Raw genomic sequence first — 13,021 nt, 5'->3', positions numbered from 1 at the left:
ATAATTTTTCGGACATGCTCCTAAGTCCAAAATTACCATACAGAGCTATTGGAATCATCAGAATTAAATTCTTAGGTCGTTTACACATAAGTCAATATCTGGTCAACTATTTCAACTTAAGCTTTAAACCTTGGAACTAAGTATTCCAATTCATTACAAAACTTCACCGGTACCAAACCAATTGCCCCGGCAAGTCACACAATAACTGTAAAGCCCAATTTGAACAGCAAATGGATAAATGGGGTTGTAATACTCAAAACGACCGGTCGGGTCGTTACATTCTCCCCCACTTAAACATACGTTCGTCCTCGAACGTGCCAAGAGTTGTTTTCAAGCCATCAAATCACTATTCTATCTTACTACACACGTACTCGGGGATGAACCCACGTCACCCCATTCCATATGAGCTTGACAACACAATACAACTGAAATAATTGATTTAACTTTAGCCCATAAACCTTGAAATTTAATTTCTAACCTTTAGAATTTCTTTCATGGCACAAATCTTACATTTACACATATTATGAGTTTGAACAAGCTGTATCAAGCTATAACCATAACCATAACCACTGTTGATAATAAAAGAAATACGCGAAATTTCATGACCACTTACCAGATCAACAAGTCACGGAGCTCTCTCGCCCCAACCAGAACCGTAATCACTTTCTATGCCGATTTTCAATATTATACTCCCGAATATACCGAAATTAAACCTGATAGTATCCATTCCAGGTCCAATGACCTTATATTACTAAACATAACTGTTCCACAGACATACCGCACCAATATAACTCATAGCCACAACCCGTGCAATCCGTGCACCAATAAGCAACAATTCAAATGTACCTAGTCATGGAAAATGACTCAAATGAGAGAACTGCCCCGCCAGATTAATAAGTACCGCCACAACGAAATGTTAAAAATTCATCATACACCATAGAACCATCACCCGATTCTAACACAAAGTTCATATTATATACCCCGAGCCACCCTGCTCCAAATTAATAACGAAGGAGAGGCAAATGACAAAAATGCCACACAAAACTTGAAAGGACATAACCATTACGCTATCGCTCATGCAATACCCAAATACTCATCACGCTCAAATTCCGCTATAAGGCTCAAATAGAACCGTACCATTTGTGCACAAAACCAATGAATCACAACTCCTCGTAGCATAAAAGAGTAACTCACAGATCATTTCAGAACACGAATAAGTTCAACATCAACCGAATAACACGTCCCTCAATAATAGCAGTATGGAGCCAACCATCCCGGCTCGGTGTAGAATACACATCCTAATTGGGCCTATCAATGGACCCCCAAATCACTCTAGTTACCCACAAATAGATAAAACTCCCTCCAAAAATCCATAATGACTGAATCATAATACATTATATCATCTGGCTAGCTCCGACCACAACTTCACAGTCCACAACCATGAAATAATTTGTTCCTCACAACTCCTAGCCTCCAATTCCATAGAACACACGCACCACCATTTCTGGTCCCATCTCCACTGCCCGAATGTCTAACACTTCTCTCATACACGATCATCCCATGAGAAATACTTTAAAAGTTCTTTCGTGTCACTTGGAAAAATTTGAATATCCGCAGTCTATCAACCATATGAGTACCGCAATACTAATTAAACATCTGTAAGTCAAAATACAATGCGCCTTTTGAAATACACACATTTCTCATATAACACCAAGTAGTAATCGTATTCATCTAGTCATTTGGAACCGCCCATGTTGTCTAAGAATTTATGACCATTCTGCCCAAACTTCGTTACCTTCCTTCAAGACAGAACTACCACCTTGTACATGTAAATCTAACTTCCACACAACACATAACATCTATCTTGCCATTATGTGAAAATCACAAGAATCTCATTATCAACTTTGGTCACCAGCAAATTATATTTCCGGTTAGTTAGAAACCTTTATCTCGCTTCCTTACAAGAGGAAATCACAATACACAACACGTTTCTCACACTAGTAGAAAATATCCGGTTCAAACCATGGTAGAAACCATCAAGAACACTTTGAAATCCATTTGCACATAACCAAGCTATTAGAACTAAATTCCTCTAATTCGACCAAACCACGTAGGTCACCAAACCCAAGAATATTTCCACCAAAACATCTGTAGAGTCTCACCACATTATAATTAACCATATAAATACCACAACCGAAACACCCACTCTAAGAATACCTTATTGGAGTCTAAGGCCGTTTCATTCACCTTCCTGATACCAAAATATAAAATCCATAATGATATACAAAAATGCCATAAGTCCTGATACCATCCAACTTAAATCTCAGATTTTATCCATACACAAATCTCAAATCTAATTGCACCGCCCAAATGGGTCAAAAGACACATGCCCCATTAGCACAACAACACTCAAAGAAGTAACTCTACTTTAATACCCCCAATCAAATTCATACTCTGTGCGTACTACATATTTTGAAAATAACAACTCACTTTTCCCATGATTTTCACATACTCATAAAGTACAATATAACCCGTATCCAAGAATTTGTTTACTCAAGTCATTCTCAAACTCCATCTCTACAAGTCATAACTAATCCACAAGAATGCCTCCAAAACTAAAATTTAATATATAACCATGAAATTAAGCCGTCTGCAGTAGACTCCCCCACTTGGCTCAAAGCCATAAATTTAAACACTCCATAACTCACAATATCCATACTCTACTACTGCCCTAATACTTCTGTCAGTTCAACAAAAAATTCTTCTCAAGCTCATATAACGCCAACCATAAAAATACCCCAAATCATCTGCTAAGCTCGCAATCATTCTCTTGACACTAAAGTCAACTTTCTCAGCCAGATTCAAATTCAAATCTCCACACATACGCCCTACTAGAGGAAAAGCAACTTTCCACTCACATATAAGGAACACACCTACGTAGATTACTCTCCAGGAGATAACCCACCTCCCTAGCATCAAATTGGCATCTTGTTATATCTTTTCGCAGTCACGATTACTATGCAATCACTTAGTCAATCTGAGTCCAACTCATTACCCAGGCATGAGAATTTAATTTACCCCAAAATTTAACAATATGAAAGATCCTTCAAAACATTCATACTTGAGACTGTACGTCACATTAAAACGAAAATCAAGCACCTAATGGCCATTTCTTTACATTTCAAGGAAACATATCTCGTCACATTCAAATCGTCTTAACACATCCCGCGGTCACATCATACCCATCATACAACCATTCCACCACTCATCGAGCTACAAATTCCACTGTAGGGTCATTGCCGGATATATGAGTCCAATTGTGCAAGTTATAACTGAAGCCACCGAGTTTAAACTGTGGCCTAACCATGGCCTCAAGTCCTCCAGACTGGCCCATCACCATAACATAGAATTCACATCTCACACATCATCCCTGAAATCACAAGCCGGCGATACACAACTGATACTTAGTGCTCATGTGCGCATACGAATACGTGGAAGGAATTCAAAGAGTTATGTCCCAAGATGAATCAATCCCGCACGATAAGGAAAGAAAGATGGGAAGTATATATCCTAAATGCCCTGTGGCCTCTCGAAGATAAGTATGGACGTCATCATACCGATCCGCAAGAGTCTACTAGACACTTGCTCATGACTTGTAGAAACTATGAACCTAGAGCTCTGATACCACCTTGTCACGACCCAAAATCCCACTATTCGTGATGGCACCTAACCCAACTCGTTAGGTAAGCCAATTGCCAACTATCCAATTCCAATGAAATTAATTAAAAGAAAATATCTAAAACCAATACATCTCCCCAAGAACTGGTAGTACAAATCATGAGCTTCTAAGAATAAAGTATACAAAGCGGAAATAAAATAATACATAGTCTGTTTGAATAATACATAAACAGAGCTTTTATAAATCTAAGGCTACCATGAACAAGAGGTAGTTACAACAGGAACGCAAATACATCTTCAGATCCCGCAACTATCAAGAACAACAACAACGTCAACCAATATCTGCACGCAATGTGCAGAAGTATAGTATCAGTACAACCGACCCCATGTACTGAGTAAGTAACAAACCAAGCCGTAGGTTGAAAGTAGTGACGGGCTTCTACCAAGGTCAGAGTCCAACTTCCATAACCAACAAAACAATATTAAAGAAGTAATACCAGAAGTAACTCAAGAATAAAGGCTCAGCTAAATCATGATTTCTGAAAATAGTTCTGCCTTTCAAGTACATCAATGAAAACCCGAATCGTATACCGAAGATTACCAAAAATATGAATAAGTTTGAAAACAGTAATTTTTCCAAAATCCTTTCAATGATAAATAAAATATCTCATTTTCTTTCCCAGATAACCAGTATAAAATAAATGCATCACTATACCCATCTGTCAACATGTGAGAGAAATTATGAATAATGTGATACCGTAAAGCATGAGGAAAACATATCTCTATGCATGTATGTCATGTGTGCATGTCAATGCAATGTATCTCAGAGATTGCACTCATGTACTCACACTCTTAGAGTACTCAATCTCATTATCTCGCATTCTCTCTCACTGTGCTCAGCACACTCAATAACTCAACGCTTTACAATACCTGCTGCGGCATACAGCCCGATCCCTGTTTATAGTCGACTGCACTCACTGGGGGTGTACAGACTCATGAGGGGCTCCTACAACCTAAGCGCTATAAGCACGGACAACTCACGTGCTGCACGGATAACTCACGTGATGCAAGGACAACTCACGTGTTATAATATCATATCTGGATCCGCACGGCCAACTCACGTGCAATAATAATATAAGGATCCGCACGGCCAAATCACGTGCTGCACGGCCAACTCACGTGAAATAATAATATAAGGATCCGCACGGCCAACTCACGTGCTGCACGGCCAACTCATGTGCTGCACGGCCAACTCACGTGCAATAATAAGCCAATAAGGCCTGCTGGAGGCGGGCAGCCCCAATCCATATTATAGTAATAATATATATATATAAAGCCAACATGGCTTATTGCGGCGTGCAGGCCGATCCCAAAAATATCCTCACAATCAGGCCCTCGGCCTTCCTCAGTCATCAATCTCTCCAGTCTCTCTCTCATGGGCTCACAATGTCATGAGAACAGCCCAAAACGATGATATGATGTATCAATAAATAATAACAGAGACTAAGATATGATATGTAATGACTAGAATATGACTGAGTATAATTTTTTTCAATTTAAAATAAATAATTCACAACAATATGACCTCTGTGGGTCCCAATAATACTGGCACATAGCCTCAACATGATTTTTAATATGCTTTTCATCTCAATTTCTTTAACTCATAAAACCGCATGGAAAATGCCAAGATCATTTAACTACAAAATTCCACAGAAATAATTATGTCACAATTTCTATAGTGCATGCCCACACGCCCGTCACCTAGCATGTGCGTCACCTCCCAACAATTCACGAAATACATATATCCAGGGTTCATACCCTCAACTACAAGATTAGAAGAGTTACTTACCTTGAACAAGTCAAATCCAATGTAGAGCAAGTTAAGCAATACTCCAGAAATTCCATTCTAAGCGTATCAACTTCCAAACTGCTCGAATATAGTCACAATTAATTTTATTCAGCTCACAAAAATTATAGGAATTAATTCCATATCAAAATACTAATATTTTCCAAAAGTTCAAAATTACGCTCCAAAAAAACCCGTGGGCCCACGTCTCGGAATCCGATAAAACTCACAAAATCCGAACCCCTATCCAACCACGAGTCCAACCATACCAAAATTACTCAAATTCGACCACAACTCGGTTTTCAAATCCTCAATTAAAGTCTATGAATTTTTCTACTATTTTCAACCCAAAATACTAATTTGTTGATAAAAACAATAATAAATTCGTGTAATTTAACCAAAACCGAGTTAGAATCACTTACCCCGTTGTTTTCCTTGAAAAACTCCCAAACATCGCCTCTTCCCGAGCTCAAATCCGTCAAAAACTTAAACTCATTGCCCAAGCTTTTCTTCTTCGCATTTGCAAAGCACAAAATAGCTCCCGTCCAAATTCCTCCTTCGCGAACGCGACATCACCCTCTCATTCGCGAAGCACAAAATGCCTCTGCCTCAATGCCTTCTACGCGAACGCGTTCAACCCATCGCGAATGCGATGCTTCTTTCCCCCTCACTGCGCGAATGCGACACCCCCTACGCGAACGCATAGACCAATTGCCTGGGGTCCTCAGCTGCTTTCTCTCTTCTTCGCGAACGCGTAACACCTCTCGCATTCGCGATGCACACCCAGTCCACCCTTCGCGAACGTGTTATTCTCTTCGTGAATGCGAAGAGCAAATATTTTCAACCTCTCAATTCCTCTTCGCGAATGCGAGGCTCCACTCGCGAACGCGATGAAAGAAACCAGATGGTGCATCAGAAAAATTCCGGCGGAGTTCCAAGTCCAAAATCCAACCCATTAACCCTCTAAAACTCTCCCGAGGCCCTCGGGACCTCAACCAAATATACCAAAAAGTCCTAAAATATCATACAAACTTAGTCGAACCCTCAAATCACCTAAAACAATGCTAAAATCATGAATTACACCCCAAATCAAGCCTAATAAACTATGAAATTTCTAATTTCTACAAACGTCTTCGGAACCTATCAAATCACGTCTGATTGACCTCAAATTTTGCACACAAGTCATAAATGAAATAATTGAGGTATTCTAATTTTCAGAATCGGATTCCGATCCCGATATCAAAAAATCAACCCCCGGGTCAAACTTCTTAAAAATTAAACTTTCGGCATTTCAAGCCTAATTCCTCTACGGACTTCCAAATAATTTTTCGGACACGCTCCTAAGTCCAAAATCACCATACGGAGCTATTGGAATTATCAGAATTAAATTCTGAGGTCGTTTACACATAAGTCAATATCTGGTCAACTATTTCAACTTAAGCTTTAAACCTTGGAACTAAGTGTTCTAATTCATTCCAAAACCTCACCGGACCCGAACCAATTCCCCGTCAAGTCACACAACAACTGTAAAGCCCAAATTGAGCAGTAAATGGGTAAACGGGGTTGTAATACTCAAAACGACCGGTCGGGTCGTTACAACAGTACAAAAATTTAGGCATTCTTTCAATTCAACAATTTAAGCCCAACACTGATCAAATATACCAAGTACGGCTAGCATGAGGAATGTTACATCTCTATGCCTACATGTTAAATATGCATGTCCAATGTAATGTATCATAATGATAACCTTGGTACTCACACTCTTAGAGTACCCAACTTGTCTATCTCAAATTCCCACTCATCACACACAATCACTCAGCACTATACGGGTGTTTGGCATCAATGCCCCTACCAAAGCACATGCATATAAATCACTGTGCATGTGCTCACTACTGGTATGTCAGACTATAGAGGGGTGGATCCTGCCCAAGAGCTAATATAAAGCCTATAAGGCATGCTTCAGTGTGTAACCCGATCCACAGTAATAAATAAGCCAATAAGGTCCGATGCGGCGTGCAGCCCGATCCACAATAACACTCGCAAATATGACTCTTAGGCCTAACTCAGTCACCAATCTCTCCAGCCTCACGGGCTCACAAGTCTCATACTACTCAATCAAACAATGATAACATGATGTAACTGTGAGTGATAAAAAAGACTGAGATATGATATGCAAATGAATAACCATGACTGAGTACACAGTTACAGTTTAAGAAAATAACTCAATAGTAGAAATAACCTCAGTGGGTCCCAACAGAATAAGCATATAGCCTAGACATGAATTCTAACATGAATCACAACTCACGTACTCCAACATATAGGAATTACACGGGTAAAACAAGACTAGATAACTACACAACACCACATAATCAACCGAGTCATAATTACCACAGTGCACGCCCACACGTTCGTCACCTAGCATGTGCGTCACCCCAAAACCAACCATATAACATGTATTCCAGAGATTCATACCCTCAGTATAAAGTTTAGAAGTGTTACTTACATCAAAGTGCGCAACTCAATGCTCCAACAAACCCTTGCCTCGCAAATCAGCTTTCGAACGACTCAAATCTAGTCACAAACAACTTAATATAATCAATATAAGCTATAGGAATCGATCATATACGATAAAGCTAAGTTCTTTAACCAAATTCAAAGAGTCAACCCCGGGCAAAATCTACAATACCTTCAATACATAGTCCAAAATTTCTCCAAATTTCACCTAAAAAACACTTAATCTAGGTGGGAAAATCAATAGGTATTCAATATTAATGAACAAAAGTGATCAAAAGTTGCTTACCTCATGAATTATGGTGAAATCCCTCTCCAAACTCGCCACTAGCCGAGCTTCTAAAGTCCAAAAATGATAGAAATCTCCAAACCCTAATTTAAATCCTTCTGTCCAGGAATCTCACACCCGCGGTTCACTTAACAGCTTTTGCGGTCCCGCAGGTGTGGCCAAAACTCCGCTTCTGCGGTTCCCTTAAGGCCTCCCTCCATCCGCATGTACGGACAAGTCTTTGCACCTGCGTCCAGCCCTCCGCTTCTGCGAAAATTCTTGCCCTTCACCTATTCCGCTTCTGCGACCAACGGCCCGCATCTTTGAGCTTGCAGGTGCAGAATTTCCCTCGCACCGATGCAACTACCCATCTCAACTCAGGACCACTTCTGCGGCTCCGCACCTGCAACCAATTTCTCGCAGGTGCGGTTGCACCATAACTGAACATAAGAGAATTCCATAAGTCAATTTCTCAATCCAAATCACACCCGAGGCCCCCAACACCGCATCCAAACATACCAAAACCTCCTAAAACATGATACGAACTTAGTCGAAGCCTCAAATGACATCAAACAACATCGAAAATATGAATCGCACCCCAATTCAGGCCTAACGAAACTAATAGATGTCCAACTTCTAAAACCAATTCCAAAACCTATCAAACTAATTCTGATTGACCTCATATTTTTCACACAGGTCATAAATGAAACAACATACCTATTCCAATTTTCGAAACCAAAATCCGATCCCGGTATCAACAAAGTCAACTCTTGGTCAAACTTCTCAACCATCCAAACCTTTTAACTTTCCATCTTTTGCCAATTTAAGCCAAAATGACCTACAGACCTCCAAATCATATCCGAACATACTCCTAAGTCCAATATCACCATACGGATCTATCAAAACTATCAAAACTCCATTCTAGAGTCGTTTACACATAAGTCAACATCCGATCAACTTTTTCAACTTAAGCTTCCAAGCTTGGGACTAAGTGTCCCAATTCATTTTGAAACATCCCCGGAACCAAACCAACCACCCTAGCAAGTCACAAAACTACAAATAAACATAAAATAAGAAATAAATGGGGGAATAGGGCTACAATACTCAAAATGACCGGCCGATTTGTTACATTCTCTGTCTATTAATAAAACGTTCGTCCTCGAACTGGTCTAGAATCATACCTAGAGTCTCAAATAGGTGTGGATAGTTTCTCCACATCTCCCGCTCAGTCTCCCAAGTATCCTCTTCGATTGGTTGACCTCTCTAGTGAACTTTCACTGAAGCTATATTCTTTGATCTCAACTTTTGAACTTGTCGATCCAAAATGGCAACTGACTCCACATCATAAGTAAAATCCCCATCTAGCTGAACCGTGCTAAAATCCTAAACATGAGACGGATCACCTAATACCTCCAAAGAAAGGAAACATGAAACACTGGGTGAACACCCGATAGACTAGGTGGCAATGCAAGCTTGTAGGCCACCTCTCCAATCCTCTCAAGCACCTCAAAAGGGCCAATATACTGAGGGTTCAACTTGCCCTTCTTCTCGAACCTCATAACACCCTTCATGGGTAAAACTCTTAGAAATACCTTATCTTCCACCATATAGGCAACATCACGAACCTTCCGATCAGCATAGCTCTTCTACCTAGACTGCGCCGTGTGAAGCCGATCCTAAATAAACTTGACCTTTTTCAAGACATCCTAAACCAGATCCGTGCCCAACAACCTAGCCTCCCCCGGCTCAAACCACCCAACTGGAGATCGATACGGCCTCCCATATACGGCCTCATAAAAAGCCATCTGAATACTCGATTGGTAGCTGTTGTTGTAGGAAAACTTAACAAGTGGTAGAAACCGGTCCTAAGTACCCCCGAAGTCCATTACACAAGTGCGTAGAATATCCTCCAAAATATGAATGGTGCACTCAGACTGTCCATCTGTTTGGTGTTGGAATGTTGTACTCCACTCAACCCGTGTGCCCAACTCTCGCCGCACTGCTCTCTAGAACTGCAATGTGAACTACGTGCCCCGATCAGAAATAATGGATACCGGCACACCATGAAGGCGGACAATCTCGTACATATAGATCTCAGCCAACCACTCAGAAGAATAGGTAGTCACAACATGAATGAAATGTGTGGACTTAGTCAACCGGTCCACAATCACCCAAATAGTATTGAATTTCTTCAAAAGTTCATGCGAGCCCAACAACGAAGTCCATGGTAACACGCTCCCATTTTCACTCAGGAATCTCAAGTCTCTGAAGCAAACCGCCCGGCCTCTGATGCTCGTACTTCACCTGCTGAGAGTTCAAGCACCGAGCCACATGCCTTACTATATCTTTCTTCATTCTCCTCCACCAATAGTGCTGCCTCAAGTCCTGATACATCTTTGCGTCACCCAATGAATGGAATACTATGAACTGTGGGTCTCACCAAGAATAAACTCACATAACCATCCACATTGGGCATACAAATCCAACCTTGCATCCGGAACACCCCCATCATCTATAATAGAAACCTCCTTGGCATCACCGTCTTGTACCGTGTCCTTAAGGACAAGCAAATAGGAGTTGTCGTACTGACACTCGCTGATGCACTCATATAAAGAAGACTGAGAAACCATACAAGCTAGAACTCGTCTAGGCTCCAAAACATCTAATCTTACATACTGATTGGATAAGACCTGAACATATGATGCTAGTGGTATCTCACCAAACTAGAATATATGCAAGGCTACCCATACTCACAACCTTTCTACTCAAGGCATCGACCACCACATTGGCCTTCCCGGGATGATACAAAATAGTGATATCATAGCCTTTTAATAGCTCCAACCATCTCCGCTGCCTCAAATTTAGATCCTTCTACTTGAACAAGTGTTGTAGACTCCGTTGATCTGTAGATACCTCACAAGACACACCGTATAGATAATGCTTTCAAATCTTCAATGCATGAACAATGACTGCCAACTCTACATCATGAACGAGTTAGTTCTTCTCATGGGGTTTCAGCTGGCATGAAGAATAAGAAATCACCCTATCCTCCTACATCAAGACACACCCTATACTAATCTGAGAAGTATCACAATACATTATATATAATCCTGATGCTAGAGGTAAAACTAGAACGGGAGTTATGGTCAAGGCAGCCTTGAGCTGCTGAAAGCTCTCCTCTCACTCATCAGACCACCTGAATGGGGCACCCTTCTGTGTCAATCTAGTCAAAGGTGAAGCAATGGACGAGAAACCCTCTATAAAACAGTGATAATATCTAGCCAAGCCAAGAAAACTCCAAGTCTCAGTAGCTGCAAATGGTCTTGGCCAACTCTAAACTGCCTCAATCTTCTTCGGATATACCTTGATCCCCTCACTGAACACCACGTGCCCCAAGAATGCCATGGAGTCGAGCCAAAACTCACACTTGGAGAATTTAGCATATAGTTTCTTCTCCCTCAACGTCTGTAGTATAACCCTCAGATGATGCGCATGCTCCTCCTGGCTGCGTGAGTACACCAGTATATCATCAATAAATACAATGACTAAAGAATCAAGATATGGATGAAATACACTATTCATCATATGTATAAATGTTGTTGGGGCATTGATCAGCCCAAAGGATATCACAAGGAACTCGTAGTGACCATAAAGGGTCATGAATGCCATCTTCAAGATATCAGAATCCCGAATCTTCAACAGGTGGTACCCAGACCTCAAATCAATCTTAGAGAACACTCTCGCACCCTGTACCTGGTCAAATAAGTCATCAATGCGCGGTGGTTGGTACTTTTTCTTAATTATAACTTTGTTCAACTGCCTATAATAAATGCACATATGCACAGTACCATCTTTTTTCTTCACAGCCAGAACCAGTGCACCTCAAAGTGACACACTAGGCCTAATGAGTCCCTTAATAAGAAGCTCATGAAGTTGTTCTTTCAATTCCTTCAACTCTGCTTGTGTCATACGATATGGAGGAATAGAAGTAGGATGAGTGCCCGACACCAAGTTAATACCAAAATCAATATCCATGTCGGGTGTCACGCCCGACAAGTCTGAAGGAAACACATCCAGAAAGTCTCGCACTACCAGAACAGAATCAATGGTAGGAGTATCAGCACCAACATCCCTCACAAAGGACAAATATGCTAGACAACCCTTCCCAACCATCCGTTGCGCCTTCAAATATGAAATCATTCTACTGAGAACATAGTCCAAAGAACCTCTCCACTCAATCCTAGGCAATCCCAGCATCCCCAACGTTATGGTCTTAGCATGCAATCCAGAATAACATGACATGGGGAAAATCAATCCATGCCTAGAATCATGTTAAAATCAACCATACTAAGCAGTAAAAGATCAAATCTCGTCTCCAATCCCATAATAGTCACCACACATGACGAATATACATGGTCCACAATAATAGAATCACCCACTGACTTAGATACATGAACATGCGTAACTAAGGAATCACGGGGCATATCCAAATAACAAGAAAAATGCGATGATACATATGAATAAATATAACCAGGGTCAAATAATATGGAAGCATCCTTGTGGCACACTGAAACAATACTTGTGATCACTGCATCTGATGTAATGGCCTCTTTCCTGGCGAGAAAAGAATAGCATCGAGCTTGGCCACTACCTGATCAGCTTCCGCCTCTAGGGCAACCTCTAGCTGCCTGAGCCCACCTCAAGTTGGCTGAGCGGAT

The sequence above is a fragment of the Nicotiana tomentosiformis genome, chromosome 5, assembly GCF_000390325.3.
Source record: "Nicotiana tomentosiformis chromosome 5, ASM39032v3, whole genome shotgun sequence".
NCBI classification, from domain to species: Eukaryota; Viridiplantae; Streptophyta; class Magnoliopsida; order Solanales; family Solanaceae; genus Nicotiana; species Nicotiana tomentosiformis.
This window is presented reverse-complemented; position numbering follows the sequence as displayed.